The sequence below is a fragment of the Triticum aestivum genome, chromosome 5B (assembly GCF_018294505.1).
Source record: "Triticum aestivum cultivar Chinese Spring chromosome 5B, IWGSC CS RefSeq v2.1, whole genome shotgun sequence".
Taxonomy (NCBI): Eukaryota; Viridiplantae; Streptophyta; class Magnoliopsida; order Poales; family Poaceae; genus Triticum; species Triticum aestivum.
In genome coordinates, this window is record NC_057807.1 from 84,636,850 (window position 1) to 84,649,635 (window position 12,786).

The 12,786-nt window shown below is 51.6% G+C and overlaps 21 non-coding genes across 21 annotated transcripts; all 21 read right to left on the bottom strand.

Moving 5' to 3' along the window:
* Positions 1 to 129: 129 nt before the first annotated feature.
* Positions 130 to 248, bottom strand: LOC123118644 (5S ribosomal RNA). The gene has a single exon (XR_006458190.1). It is a non-coding gene; the product is annotated as a 5S ribosomal RNA (ribosomal RNA).
* A 367-nt stretch (positions 249 to 615) lies between these two features.
* LOC123117987 (5S ribosomal RNA) lies at positions 616 to 734 on the bottom strand. Its single transcript, XR_006457618.1, has one exon. It is a non-coding gene; the product is annotated as a 5S ribosomal RNA (ribosomal RNA).
* A 367-nt stretch (positions 735 to 1,101) lies between these two features.
* On the bottom strand, positions 1,102 to 1,220 carry LOC123118033 (5S ribosomal RNA). Its single transcript, XR_006457660.1, has one exon. It is a non-coding gene; the product is annotated as a 5S ribosomal RNA (ribosomal RNA).
* A 367-nt stretch (positions 1,221 to 1,587) lies between these two features.
* On the bottom strand, positions 1,588 to 1,706 carry LOC123118404 (5S ribosomal RNA). Its single transcript, XR_006457947.1, has one exon. It is a non-coding gene; the product is annotated as a 5S ribosomal RNA (ribosomal RNA).
* A 367-nt stretch (positions 1,707 to 2,073) lies between these two features.
* LOC123117970 (5S ribosomal RNA) lies at positions 2,074 to 2,192 on the bottom strand. The gene has a single exon (XR_006457597.1). It is a non-coding gene; the product is annotated as a 5S ribosomal RNA (ribosomal RNA).
* A 367-nt stretch (positions 2,193 to 2,559) lies between these two features.
* On the bottom strand, positions 2,560 to 2,678 carry LOC123118334 (5S ribosomal RNA). The gene has a single exon (XR_006457879.1). It is a non-coding gene; the product is annotated as a 5S ribosomal RNA (ribosomal RNA).
* Positions 2,679 to 3,045: 367 nt separating this feature from the next.
* Positions 3,046 to 3,164, bottom strand: LOC123118656 (5S ribosomal RNA). Its single transcript, XR_006458201.1, has one exon. It is a non-coding gene; the product is annotated as a 5S ribosomal RNA (ribosomal RNA).
* A 367-nt stretch (positions 3,165 to 3,531) lies between these two features.
* On the bottom strand, positions 3,532 to 3,650 carry LOC123118297 (5S ribosomal RNA). Its single transcript, XR_006457847.1, has one exon. It is a non-coding gene; the product is annotated as a 5S ribosomal RNA (ribosomal RNA).
* A 367-nt stretch (positions 3,651 to 4,017) lies between these two features.
* Positions 4,018 to 4,136, bottom strand: LOC123118516 (5S ribosomal RNA). Its single transcript, XR_006458065.1, has one exon. It is a non-coding gene; the product is annotated as a 5S ribosomal RNA (ribosomal RNA).
* A 367-nt stretch (positions 4,137 to 4,503) lies between these two features.
* LOC123118388 (5S ribosomal RNA) lies at positions 4,504 to 4,622 on the bottom strand. The gene has a single exon (XR_006457931.1). It is a non-coding gene; the product is annotated as a 5S ribosomal RNA (ribosomal RNA).
* A 367-nt stretch (positions 4,623 to 4,989) lies between these two features.
* LOC123118045 (5S ribosomal RNA) lies at positions 4,990 to 5,108 on the bottom strand. The gene has a single exon (XR_006457670.1). It is a non-coding gene; the product is annotated as a 5S ribosomal RNA (ribosomal RNA).
* A 367-nt stretch (positions 5,109 to 5,475) lies between these two features.
* LOC123118405 (5S ribosomal RNA) lies at positions 5,476 to 5,594 on the bottom strand. The gene has a single exon (XR_006457948.1). It is a non-coding gene; the product is annotated as a 5S ribosomal RNA (ribosomal RNA).
* Positions 5,595 to 5,961: 367 nt separating this feature from the next.
* Positions 5,962 to 6,080, bottom strand: LOC123118667 (5S ribosomal RNA). The gene has a single exon (XR_006458212.1). It is a non-coding gene; the product is annotated as a 5S ribosomal RNA (ribosomal RNA).
* A 367-nt stretch (positions 6,081 to 6,447) lies between these two features.
* On the bottom strand, positions 6,448 to 6,566 carry LOC123118432 (5S ribosomal RNA). Its single transcript, XR_006457974.1, has one exon. It is a non-coding gene; the product is annotated as a 5S ribosomal RNA (ribosomal RNA).
* A 367-nt stretch (positions 6,567 to 6,933) lies between these two features.
* On the bottom strand, positions 6,934 to 7,052 carry LOC123118678 (5S ribosomal RNA). The gene has a single exon (XR_006458223.1). It is a non-coding gene; the product is annotated as a 5S ribosomal RNA (ribosomal RNA).
* A 367-nt stretch (positions 7,053 to 7,419) lies between these two features.
* LOC123118689 (5S ribosomal RNA) lies at positions 7,420 to 7,538 on the bottom strand. The gene has a single exon (XR_006458234.1). It is a non-coding gene; the product is annotated as a 5S ribosomal RNA (ribosomal RNA).
* A 367-nt stretch (positions 7,539 to 7,905) lies between these two features.
* LOC123118700 (5S ribosomal RNA) lies at positions 7,906 to 8,024 on the bottom strand. Its single transcript, XR_006458245.1, has one exon. It is a non-coding gene; the product is annotated as a 5S ribosomal RNA (ribosomal RNA).
* Positions 8,025 to 8,391: 367 nt separating this feature from the next.
* On the bottom strand, positions 8,392 to 8,510 carry LOC123118308 (5S ribosomal RNA). The gene has a single exon (XR_006457856.1). It is a non-coding gene; the product is annotated as a 5S ribosomal RNA (ribosomal RNA).
* Positions 8,511 to 8,877: 367 nt separating this feature from the next.
* LOC123118712 (5S ribosomal RNA) lies at positions 8,878 to 8,996 on the bottom strand. The gene has a single exon (XR_006458255.1). It is a non-coding gene; the product is annotated as a 5S ribosomal RNA (ribosomal RNA).
* Positions 8,997 to 9,363: 367 nt separating this feature from the next.
* Positions 9,364 to 9,482, bottom strand: LOC123118723 (5S ribosomal RNA). Its single transcript, XR_006458267.1, has one exon. It is a non-coding gene; the product is annotated as a 5S ribosomal RNA (ribosomal RNA).
* Positions 9,483 to 9,849: 367 nt separating this feature from the next.
* On the bottom strand, positions 9,850 to 9,968 carry LOC123118734 (5S ribosomal RNA). Its single transcript, XR_006458277.1, has one exon. It is a non-coding gene; the product is annotated as a 5S ribosomal RNA (ribosomal RNA).
* Positions 9,969 to 12,786: the final 2,818 nt, after the last annotated feature.

Below are 12,786 nucleotides of genomic sequence, written 5' to 3' on the forward strand. Positions count from 1 at the left end.
CCCCAAGACGCGCGAGCAATGAGCATCGAGCTTAAACATATCGCAAACGTCAAACATAATATAACGGGATTAATATATATCGCGCACGTGCGACATGTTTGTCACAAGGCGCAAAAAATAATTATAAAAGGAATGCAACACGAGGACTTCCCAGGAGGTCACCCATCCTAGTACTACTCTCGCCCAAGCACGCTTAACTTCGGAGTTCTGATGGGATCCGGTGCTTTAGTGCTGGTATGATCGCATCCGACATGTTTCCCCGTCTTCGTCCCTTATGCTTGCCACTCCCAGGTCCGCTTCAAAGACGATTCTACATTCTCACTACCATTACAACCGTTCCCTAACAATGGATAATGTCCTATACTACTTACTCTCCCGCTCAATCACGGAGACGAGTTTTCCACGGTTTCCACCCCTCCCTCCATACCGCAGCAACACGAGTTTTTTCCACCCCTTTCAGAACGCACTCTTCGCGCCACAAAGCCACCCCAAGACGCGCGAGCAATGAGCATCGAGCTTAAACATATCGCAAACGTCAAACATAATATAACGGGATTAATATATATCGCGCACGTGCGACATGTTTGTCACAAGGCGCAAAAAATAATTATAAAAGAAATGCAACACGAGGACTTCCCAGGAGGTCACCCATCCTAGTACTACTCTCGCCCAAGCACGCTTAACTTCGGAGTTCTGATGGGATCCGGTGCTTTAGTGCTGGTATGATCGCATCCAACATGTTTCCCCGTCTTCATCCCTTATGCTTGCCACTCCCAGGTCCGCTCCAAAGACGATTCTACATTCTCACTACCATTACAACCGTTCCCTAACAATGGATAATGTCCAATACTACTTACTCTCCCGCTCAATCACGGAGACGAGTTTTCCACGGTTTCCACCCCTCCCTCCATACCGCAGCAACACGAGTTTTTTCCACCCCTTTCAGAACGCGCTCTTCGCGCCACAAAGCCGCCCCAAGACGCGCGAGCAATGAGCATCAAGCTTAAACATATCGCAAACGTCAAACATAATATAACGGGATTAATATATATCGCGCACGTGCGACATGTTTGTCACAAGGCGCAAAAAAGAATTATAAAAGGAATGCAACACGAGGACTTCCCAGGAGGTCACCCATCCTAGTACTACTCTCGCCCAAGCACGCTTAACTTCGGAGTTCTGATGGGATCCAGTGCTTTAGTGCTGGTATGATCGCATCCAACATGTTTCCCCGTCTTCGTCCCTTATGCTTGCCACTCCCAGGTCCGCTCCAAAGACGATTCTACATTCTCACTACCATTACAACCGTTCCCTAACAATGGATAATGTCCTATACTACTTACTCTCCCGCTCAATCACGGAGACGAGTTTTCCACGGTTTCCACCCCTCCCTCCATACCGCAGCAACACGAGTTTTTTCCACCCCTTTCAGAACGCGCTCTTCGCGCCACAAAGCCACCCCAAGACGCGCGAGCAATGAGCATCGAGCTTAAACATATCGCAAACGTCAAACATAATATAACGGGATTAATATATATCGCGCACGTGCGACATGTTTGTCACAAGGCGCAAAAAATAATTATAAAAGGAATGCAACACGAGGACTTCCCAGGAGGTCACCCATCCTAGTACTACTCTCGCCCAAGCACGCTTAACTTCGGAGTTCTGATGGGATCCGGTGCTTTAGTGCTGGTATGATCACATCTGACATGTTTCCCCGTCTTCGTCCCTTATGCTTGCCACTCCCAGGTCCGCTCCAAAGACGATTCTACATTCTCACTACCATTACAACCGTTCCCTAACAATGGATAATGTCCTATACTACTTACTCTCCCGCTCAATCACGGAGACGAGTTTTCCACGGTTTCCACCCCTCCCTCCATACCGCAGCAACACGAGTTTTTTCCACCCCTTTCAGAACGCGCTCTTCGCGCCACAAAGCCGCCCCAAGACGCGCGAGCAATGAGCATCGAGCTTAAACATATCGCAAACGTCAAACATAATATAACGGGATTAATATATATCGCGCACGTGCGACATGTTTGTCACAAGGCGCAAAAAATAATTATAAAAGGAATGCAACACGAGGACTTCCCAGGAGGTCACCCATCCTAGTACTACTCTCGCCCAAGCACGCTTAACTTCGGAGTTCTGATGGGATCCGGTGCTGTAGTGCTGGTATGATCGCATCCGACATGTTTTCCCGTCTTCGTCCCTTATGCTTGCCACTCCCAGGTCCGCTCCAAAGACGATTCTACATTCTCACTACCATTACAACCGTTCCCTAACAATGGATAATGTCCTATACTACTTACTCTCCCGCTCAATCACGGAGACGAGTTTTCCACGGTTTCCACCCCTCCCTCCATACCGCAGCAACACGAGTTTTTTCCACCCCTTTCAGAACGCGCTCTTCGCGCCACAAAGCCGCCCCAAGACGCGCGAGCAATGAGCATCGAGCTTAAACATATCGCAAACGTCAAACATAATATAACGGGATTAATATATATCGCGCACGTGCGACATGTTTGTCACAAGGCGCAAAAAATAATTATAAAAGGAATGCAACACGAGGACTTCCCAGGAGGTCAACCATCCTAGTACTACTCTCGCCCAAGCACGCTTAACTTCGGAGTTCTGATGGGATCCGGTGCTTTAGTGCTGGTATGATCGCATCCGACATGTTTCCCCGTCTTCGTCCCTTATGCTTGCCACTCCCAGGTCCGCTCCAAAGACGATTCTACATTCTCACTACCATTACAACCGTTCCCTAACAATGGATAATGTCCTATACTACTTACTCTCCCGCTCAATCACGGAGACGAGTTTTCCACGGTTTCCACCCCTCCCTCCATACCGCAGCAACACGAGTTTTTCCCACCCCTTTCAGAACGCGCTCTTCGCGCCACAAAGCCGCCCCAAGACGAGCGAGCAATGAGCATCGAGCTTAAACATATCGCAAACGTCAAACATAATATAACGGGATTAATATATATCGCACACGTGCGACATGTTTGTCACAAGGCGCAAAAAATAATTATAAAAGGAATGCAACACGAGGACTTCCCAGGAGGTCACCCATCCTAGTACTACTCTCGCCCAAGCACGCTTAACTTCGGAGTTCTGATGGGATCCGGTGCTTTAGTGCTGGTATGATCGCATCCGACATGTTTCCCCGTCTTCGTCCCTTATGCTTGCCACTCCCAGGTCCGCTCCAAAGACGATTCTACATTCTCACTACCATTACAACCGTTCCCTAACAATGGATAATGTCCTATACTACTTACTCTCCCGCTCAATCACGGAGACGAGTTTTCCACGGTTTCCACCCCTCCCTCCATACCGCAGCAACACGAGTTTTTTCCACCCCTTTCAGAACGCGCTCTTCGCGCCACAAAGCCGCCCCAAGACGCGCGAGCAATGAGCATCGAGCTTAAACTTATCGCAAACGTCAAACATAATATAACGGGATTAATATATATCGCGCACGTGCGACATGTTTCTCACAAGGCGCAAAAAATAATTATAAAAGGAATGCAACACGAGGACTTCCCAGGAGGTCACCCATCCTAGTACTACTCTCGCCCAAGCACGCTTAACTTCAGAGTTCTGATGGGATCCGGTGCTTTAGTGCTGGTATGATCGCATCCGACATGTTTCCCCGTCTTCGTCCCTTATGCTTGCCACTCCCAGGTCCGCTCCAAAGACGATTCTACATTCTCACTACCATTACAACCGTTCCCTAACAATGGATAATGTCCTATACTACTTACTCTCCCGCTCAATCACGGAGACGAGTTTTCCACGGTTTCCACCCCTCCCTCCATACCGCAGCAACACGAGTTTTTTCCGCCCCTTTCAGAACGCGCTCTTCGCGCCACAAAGCCGCCCCAAGACGCGCGAGCAATGAGCATCGAGCTTAAACATATCGCAAACGTCAAACATAATATAACGGGATTAATATATATCGCGCACGTGCGACATGTTTGTCACAAGGCGCAAAAAATAATTATAAAAGGAATGCAACACGAGGACTTCCCAGGAGGTCACCCATCCTAGTACTACTCTCGCCGAAGCACGCTTAACTTCGGAGTTCTGATGGGATCCGGTGCTTTAGTGCTGGTATGATCACATCCGACATGTTTCCCCGTCTTCGTCCCTTATGCTTGCCACTCCCAGGTCCGCTCCAAAGACGATTCTACATTCTCACTACCATTACAACCGTTCCCTAACAATGGATAATGTCCTATACTACTTACTCTCCCGCTCAATCACGGAGACGAGTTTTCCACGGTTTCCACCCCTCCCTCCATACCGCAGCAACACGAGTTTTTTCCACCCGTTTCAGAACGCGCTCTTCGCGCCACAAAGCCGCCCCAAGACGCGCGAGCAATGAGCATCGAGCTTAAACATATCGCAAACGTCAAACATAATATAACGGGATTAATATATATCGCGCACGTGCGACATGTTTGTCACAAGGCGCAAAAAATAATTATAAAAGGAATGCAACACGAGGACTTCCCAGGAGGTCACCCATCCTAGTACTACTCTCGCCCAAGCATGCTTAACTTCGGAGTTCTGATGGGATCCGGTGCTTTAGTGCTGGTATGATCGCATCCGACATGTTTCCTCGTCTTCGTCCCTTATGCTTGCCACTCCCAGGTCCGCTCCAAAGACGATTCTACATTCTCACTACCATTACAACCGTTCCCTAACAATGGATAATGCCCTATACTACTTACTCTCCCGCTCAATCACGGAGACGAGTTTTCCACGGTTTCCACCCCTCCCTCCATACCGCAGCAACACGAGTTTTTTCCGCCCCTTTCAGAACGCGCTCTTCGCGCCACAAAGCCGCCCCAAGACGCGCGAGCAATGAGCATCGAGCTTAAACATATCGCAAACGTCAAACATAATATAACGGGATTAATATATATCGCGCACGTGCGACATGTTTGTCACAAGGCGCAAAAAATAATTATAAAAGGAATGCAACACGAGGACTTCCCAGGAGGTCACCCATCCTAGTACTACTCTCGCCCAAGCACGCTTAACTTCGGAGTTCTGATGGGATCCAGTGCTTTAGTGCTGGTATGATCGCATCCAACATGTTTCCCCGTCTTCGTCCCTTATGCTTGCCACTCCCAGGTCCGCTCCAAAGACGATTCTACATTCTCACTACCATTACAACCGTTCCCTAACAATGGATAATGTCCTATACTACTTACTCTCCCGCTCAATCACGGAGACGAGTTTTCCACGGTTTCCACCCCTCCCTCCATACCGCAGCAACACGAGTTTTTTCCACCCCTTTCAGAACGCGCTCTTCGCGCCACAAAGCCACCCCAAGACGCGCGAGCAATGAGCATCGAGCTTAAACATATCGCAAACGTCAAACATAATATAACGGGATTAATATATATCGCGCACGTGCGACATGTTTGTCACAAGGCGCAAAAAATAATTATAAAAGGAATGCAACACGAGGACTTCCCAGGAGGTCACCCATCCTAGTACTACTCTCGCCCAAGCACGCTTAACTTCGGAGTTCTGATGGGATCCGGTGCTTTAGTGCTGGTATGATCACATCTGACATGTTTCCCCGTCTTCGTCCCTTATGCTTGCCACTCCCAGGTCCGCTCCAAAGACGATTCTACATTCTCACTACCATTACAACCGTTCCCTAACAATGGATAATGTCCTATACTACTTACTCTCCCGCTCAATCACGGAGACGAGTTTTCCACGGTTTCCACCCCTCCCTCCATACCGCAGCAACACGAGTTTTTTCCACCCCTTTCAGAACGCGCTCTTCGCGCCACAAAGCCGCCCCAAGACGCGCGAGCAATGAGCATCGAGCTTAAACATATCGCAAACGTCAAACATAATATAACGGGATTAATATATATCGCGCACGTGCGACATGTTTGTCACAAGGCGCAAAAAATAATTATAAAAGGAATGCAACACGAGGACTTCCCAGGAGGTCACCCATCCTAGTACTACTCTCGCCCAAGCACGCTTAACTTCGGAGTTCTGATGGGATCCGGTGCTTTAGTGCTGGTATGATCGCATCCGCCATGTTTCCCCGTCTTCGTCCCTTATGCTTGCCACTCCCAGGTCCGCTCCAAACACGATTCTACATTCTCACTACCATTACAACCGTTCCCTAACAATGGATAATGTCCTATACTACTTACTCTCCCGCTCAATCACGGAGACGAGTTTTCCACGGTTTCCACCCCTCCCTCCATACCGCAGCAACACGAGTTTTTTCCACCCCTTTCAGAACGCGCTCTTCGCGCCACAATGCCGCCCCAAGACGCGCGAGCAATGAGCATCGAGCTTAAACATATCGCAAACGTCAAACATAATATAACGGGATTAATATATATCGCGCACGTGCGACATGTTTGTCACAAGGCGCAAAAAATAATTATAAAAGGAATGCAACACGAGGACTTCCCAGGAGGTCACCCATCCTAGTACTACTCTCGCCCAAGCACGCTTAACTTCGGAGTTTTGATGGGATCCGGTGCTTTAGTGCTGGTATGATCGCATCCGACATGTTTCCCCGTCTTCGTCCCTTATGCTTGCCACTCCCAGGTCCGCTCCAAAGACGATTCTACATTCTCACTACCATTACAACCGTTCCCTAACAATGGATAATGTCCTATACTACTTACTCTCCCGCTCAATCACGGAGACGAGTTTTCCACGGTTTCCACCCCTCCCTCTATACCGCAGCAACACGAGTTTTTTCCACCCCTTTCAGAACGCGCTCTTCGCGCCACAAAGCCGCCCCAAGACGCGCGAGCAATGAGCATCGAGCTTAAACATATCGCAAACGTCAAACATAATATAACAAGATTAATATATATCGCGCACGTGCGACATGTTTCTCACAAGGCGCAAAAAATAATTATAAAAGGAATGCAACACGAGGACTTCCCAGGAGGTCACCCATCCTAGTACTACTCTCGCCCAAGCACGCTTAACTTCGGAGTTCTGATGGGATCCGGTGCTTTAGTGCTGGTATGATCGCATCCGACATGTTTCCCCGTCTTCGTCCCTTATGCTTGCCACTCCCAGGTCCGCTCCAAAGACGATTCTACATTCTCACTACCATTACAACCGTTCCCTAACAATGGATAATGTCCTATACTACTTACTCTCCCGCTCAATCACGGAGACGAGTTTTCCACGGTTTCCACCCCTCCCTCCATACCGCAGCAACACGAGTTTTTTCCACCCTTTTCAGAACGCGCTCTTCGCGCCACAAAGCCGCCCCAAGACGCGCGAGCAATGAGCATCGAGCTTAAACATATCGCAAACGTCAAGCATAATATAACGGGATTAATATATATCGCGCACGTGCGACATGTTTGTCACAAGGCGCAAAAAATAATTATAAAAGGAATGCAACACGAGGACTTCCCAGGAGGTCACCCATCCTAGTACTACTCTCGCCCAAGCACGCTTAACTTCGGAGTTCTGATGGGATCCGGTGCTTTAGTGCTGGTATGATCGCATCCGACATGTTTCCCCGTCTTCGTCCCTTATGCTTGCCACTCCCAGGTCCGCTCCAAAGACGATTCTACATTCTCACTACCATTACAACCGTTCCCTAACAATGGATAATGTCCTATACTACTTACTCTCCCGCTCAATCACGGAGACGAGTTTTCCACGGTTTCCACCCCTCCCTCCATACCGCAGCAACACGAGTTTTTTCCACCCCTTTCAGAACGCGCTCTTCGCGCCACAAAGCCGCCCCAAGACGCGCGAGCAATGAGCATCGAGCTTAAACATATCGCAAACGTCAAACATAATATAACGGGATTAATATATATCGCACACGTGCGACATGTTTGTCACAAGGCGCAAGAAATAATTATAAAAGGAATGCAACACGAGGACTTCCCAGGAGGTCACCCATCCTAGTACTACTCTCGCCCAAGCACGCTTAACTTCGGAGTTCTGATGGGATCCGGTGCTTTAGTGCTGGTATGATCGCATCCGACATGTTTCCCCGTCTTCGTCCCTTATGCTTGCCACTCCCAGGTCCGCTCCAAAGACGATTCTACATTCTCACTACTATTACAACCGTTCCCTAACAATGGATAATGTCCTATACTACTTACTCTCCCGCTCAATCACGGAGACGAGTTTTCCACGGTTTCCACCCCTCCCTCCATACCGCAGCAACACGAGTTTTTTCCACCCCTTTCAGAACGCGCTCTTCGCGCCACAAAGCCGCCCCAAGACGCGCGAGCAATGAGCATCGTGCTTAAACATATCGCAAACGTCAAACATAATATAACGGGATTAATATATATCGCACACGTGCGACATGTTTGTCACAAGGCGCAAGAAATAATTATAAAAGGAATGCAACACGAGGACTTCCCAGGAGGTCACCCATCCTAGTACTACTCTCGCCCAAGCACGCTTAACTTCAGAGTTCTGATGGGATCCGGTGCTTTAGTGCTGGTATGATCGCATCCGACATGTTTCCCCGTCTTCGTCCCTTATGCTTGCCACTCCCAGGTCCGCTCCAAAGACGATTCTACATTCTCACTACCATTACAACCGTTCCCTAACAATGGATAATGTCCTATACTACTTACTCTCCCGCTCAATCACGGAGACGAGTTTTCCACGGTTTCCACCCCTCCCTCCATACCGCAGCAACACGAGTTTTTTCCACCCCTTTCAGAACGCGCTCTTCGCGCCACAAAGCCGCCCCAAGACGCGCGAGCAATGAGCATCGAGCTTAAACATATCGCAAATGTCAAACATAATATAACGGGATTAATATATATCGCGCACGTGCGACATGTTTGTCACAAGGCGCAAAAAATAATTATAAAAGGAATGCAACACGAGGACTTCCCAGGAGGTCACCCATCCTAGTACTACTCTCGCCCAAGCACGCTTAACTTCGGAGTTCTGATGGGATCCGGTGCTTTAGTGCTGGTATGATCGCATCCGACATGTTTCCCCGTCTTCGTCCCTTATGCTTGCCACTCCCAGGTCCGCTCCAAAGACGATTCTACATTCTCACTACCATTACAACCGTTCCCTAACAATGGATAATGTCCTATACTACTTACTCTCCCGCTCAATCACGGAGACGAGTTTTCCATGGTTTCCACCCCTCCCTCCATACCGCAGCAACACGAGTTTTTTCCACCCCTTTGAGAACGCGCTCTTCGCGCCACAAAGCCGCCCCAAGACGCGCGAGCAATGAGCATCGAGCTTAAACATATCGCAAACGTCAAACATAATATAACGGGATTAATATATATCGCGCACGTGCGACATGTTTGTCACAAGGCGCAAAAAATAATTATAAAAGGAATGCAACACGAGGACTTCCCAGGAGGTCACCCATCCTAGTACTACTCTCGCCCAAGCACGCTTAACTTCGGAGTTCTGATGGGATCCGGTGCTTTAGTGCTGGTATGATCGCATCCGACATGTTTCCCCGTCTTCGTCCCTTATGCTTGCCACTCCCAGGTCCGCTCCAAAGACGATTCTACATTCTCACTACCATTACAACCGTTCCCTAACAATGGATAATGTCCTATACTACTTACTCTCCCGCTCAATCACGGAGACGAGTTTTCCACGGTTTCCACCCTTCCCTCCATACTGCAGCAACACGAGTTTTTTCCACCCCTTTCAGAACGCGCTCTTCGCGCCACAAAGCCGCCCCAAGACGCGCGGGCAATGAGCATCGAGCTTAAACATATCGCAAACGTCAAACATAATATAACGGGATTAATATATATCGCGCACGTGCGACATGTTTGTCACAAGGCGCAAAAAATAATTATAAAAGGAATGCAACACGAGGACTTCCCAGGAGGTCACCCATCCTAGTACTACTCTCGCCCAAGCACGCTTAACTTCGGAGTTCTGATGGGATCCGGTGCTTTAGTGCTGGTATGATCGCATCCGACATGTTTCCCCGTCTTCGTCCCTTATGCTTGCCACTCCCAGGTCCGCTCCAAAGACGATTCTACATTCTCACTACCAAAGAAGCTGCCGAGTGCTCCCTGCTCCGGCCCGTCGCGACCACGCTCCTGTTCCAGCACGCCAAGACCCCGCGTTGCTCCCAGCCGCAGCGCATGGGGACTCGCAAGACCAAGATCCTCATCACCAAAGGCCTCCCGTGGCCACAGCAGGCTGCCTCGCCTTCACCACTGAGCTGCGCAGCGTCGCGTGGCCCTGCAAGTTCAAGCCATACCTGCCTCCTCGCTACGACGGCACGGCCGACCCTGCGGAGTTCCTCCAGCTCTATGAGCTGGGCATCGAAGCCGCCAACGGGGACGAGAAGGTCATGGCGAACTGGTTTCCCATGGCACTCAAGGACGGGGCCCATACATGGCTCCTGAACCTGGCTCCTAGCACGATCTCCTCCTGGGACGAGATGCGCACACGTTTCATTGCCAACTTCCAAGGTACTCGCGACCGGCCAACCGCTGTGAGCGACATGCGCCGCATCAAGCAGCAACCAGAGGAGACCCTGCAGAAGTACATCCAGCGCTTCAACAACGCACGTCTCAAGATTCCCAAGGTGACTAAGAAGGCCATCATCTCAGCCTTCTCCGACGGCATGCGCGACATCAAGATGAAGGAGGAGCTGGCGATGCATGAAGATCTGTGCACTTCCTTCGAGCTGTTCAACTTGGCGACCAAGTGTGCCAGGGCTGAGGAAGGGCGCCTTTCCCTCCTCGAGCTGCCAGCCGCAGACCCAGAAGAGAAGAAATCCAAGGCCAAGGACGTGAAGCGCAAGGGGGCTGTCATGCTCGCGGCAGAGCCAGACACCAAGCGAGGCAGGGATCAGCCCGAGTCTTTCAAAGGCAGCCGATACTGTGTGTACCACGACCTCCACACCCACAACACCAACGAATGTGAAGAGCTCCGAGCCGTGCGAGAGGGGAGGACCGGCCGGCGCCCCGACCGCAAAGATCAAGGCTACGGCCGAGGAGGAGGAAGAAACGCAGGACGTTGGGAAGACCGCGGCCCTCGCCAAGGGTGGCGCGACCGACCTCGCGAGGATCGCTGGTAGGGGCAGCCTCGCGAGGGAGACTGGAGGGATGAGCCTTGCGAGGACCGTCCTCAAGGAAACGCAGGCCTCCCTCCACTACCGTCGCAGCCAAGGAGAAACGAGGACCATCATCAGGATGAGGGGGCTGGGGCTTCCAGGAGCTGCGCGCCTGCATCCTGGGCGGAGCTCAAGCCCCAGCCCCTCAACACATCTTCAAGCAGTTCGCCCGCGAAGTGAATGCAGTCCTACCCAGGCTCAAAGCCACGCGCCCTCTCAGGTGGTCGGCGTGCGCCATCACGTTCAGCTCAGCAGATCAGCTCAAGTGCGCGGCCACAGCCGGAGTCCTCCCGATGCTTTGCTCCCCAGTCATCAGCAACGTGCAAGTCACCAGGACCCTCATTGACGGCGGGGCAGGACTCAATGTCCTGTCCGTAGAGACATTCAACAATCTCCAAGTGCCTTACGATCAGCTTCAGCCAACCAAGCCTTTCTCCGGTGTCACCGATGGCTCCACGGTTCCGATTGGGCAGGTCCGCCTCCCTGTCACCTTCGGGGCGCGCAACAACTACCGCACTGAGCTCATCGACTTCGACGTCGCCCACATTCGCCTGTCGTACAACGCCATCCTCGGGTACCCATCTCTCTCCAAGTTCATGGTCGTGACTCATCACGGCTACAACGTGCTCAAGATGCCAGGAAGTGGCGGAGTCATCACGGTGCCCTGTGAAGAAAGAGACGCAGTGTGCTCCCTGGAGCGAGCTTTTCAGGCCGCATCACTTGAAGACCCGGATCGCGGGAGCGGGAGGCTCCCTGAGACCGCCCCCAAGAAGAAGAAGACATCGCCAGGCCCGACCCCTCAGGGTCTGCGCCTGCTCAGGGGGCACCTCCTTCTATCGCATAGGAAGGCGCACCCGGCGCCCTCCTCAAGCAGGGCTCGGGGGCTCCCTCCTAGAGGGTCACCGACCTTGCTAAGGTCATGAGGGAGGCGCTTGGGCACCACTTGGAGGCGTGTTTCAGAGCACGTTTCCCTCAGGAAGGAGCAAGGCAAGGAGGGCCAAACCCTTAGGAGTTCGTCAGTCAGATCACACAGGAGTTGCAGGAGTCAAGAGTCATGAGTGGTAGCCGCCGCTTACCCGCCGCAGCTCCCCATCCAGGCGAGGATGGTGGGCTGCGCGTCTGCATCGACATCCCAGGGCTCAACCGAGCCGCCTCTCGGGAGCGCTTATGGCCCTCGCGTGTGGGGCGCTGCGAAGGCCAACCCCACAGCTACGTTCGCATGCCCTACGGCTTGCCGAACATGGCTGCTGTGCGCCAGTGCCTTATGAGGAGCATCCTGGAGGCTCAGGAGGCCAGGCGTTCCGCAGTCCTGGCGGAGATGGAGATGGTTCGCGAGGAGCCACCAGCGCCTCCGGAGCCTCCCGAGGCCCCTGGGCCTGGGGGCTCATGAAGATCGGCTTCCACAGCCCACGACGTCTGCTACTTCAGCACCCCTTTCATCTTCAACGCTACCAGGTGACATCCTTCAAGTTTCGTTTCTAGCTGGGAGCGCCCCCAGGGCTGCATTATTCCCAGGCCGCGTGGGTCCATCCCTGCGACATGTATCCCCTTTTACTTTATGTTCCTAGCGGCATGTACCCCTCTTGCATTTATTTTCGGGCCATGCATTCGACCCATCATGCTTGTTATTTGATGCCTGTCTGCGGCACCTCTTCTTCCTTCATGTC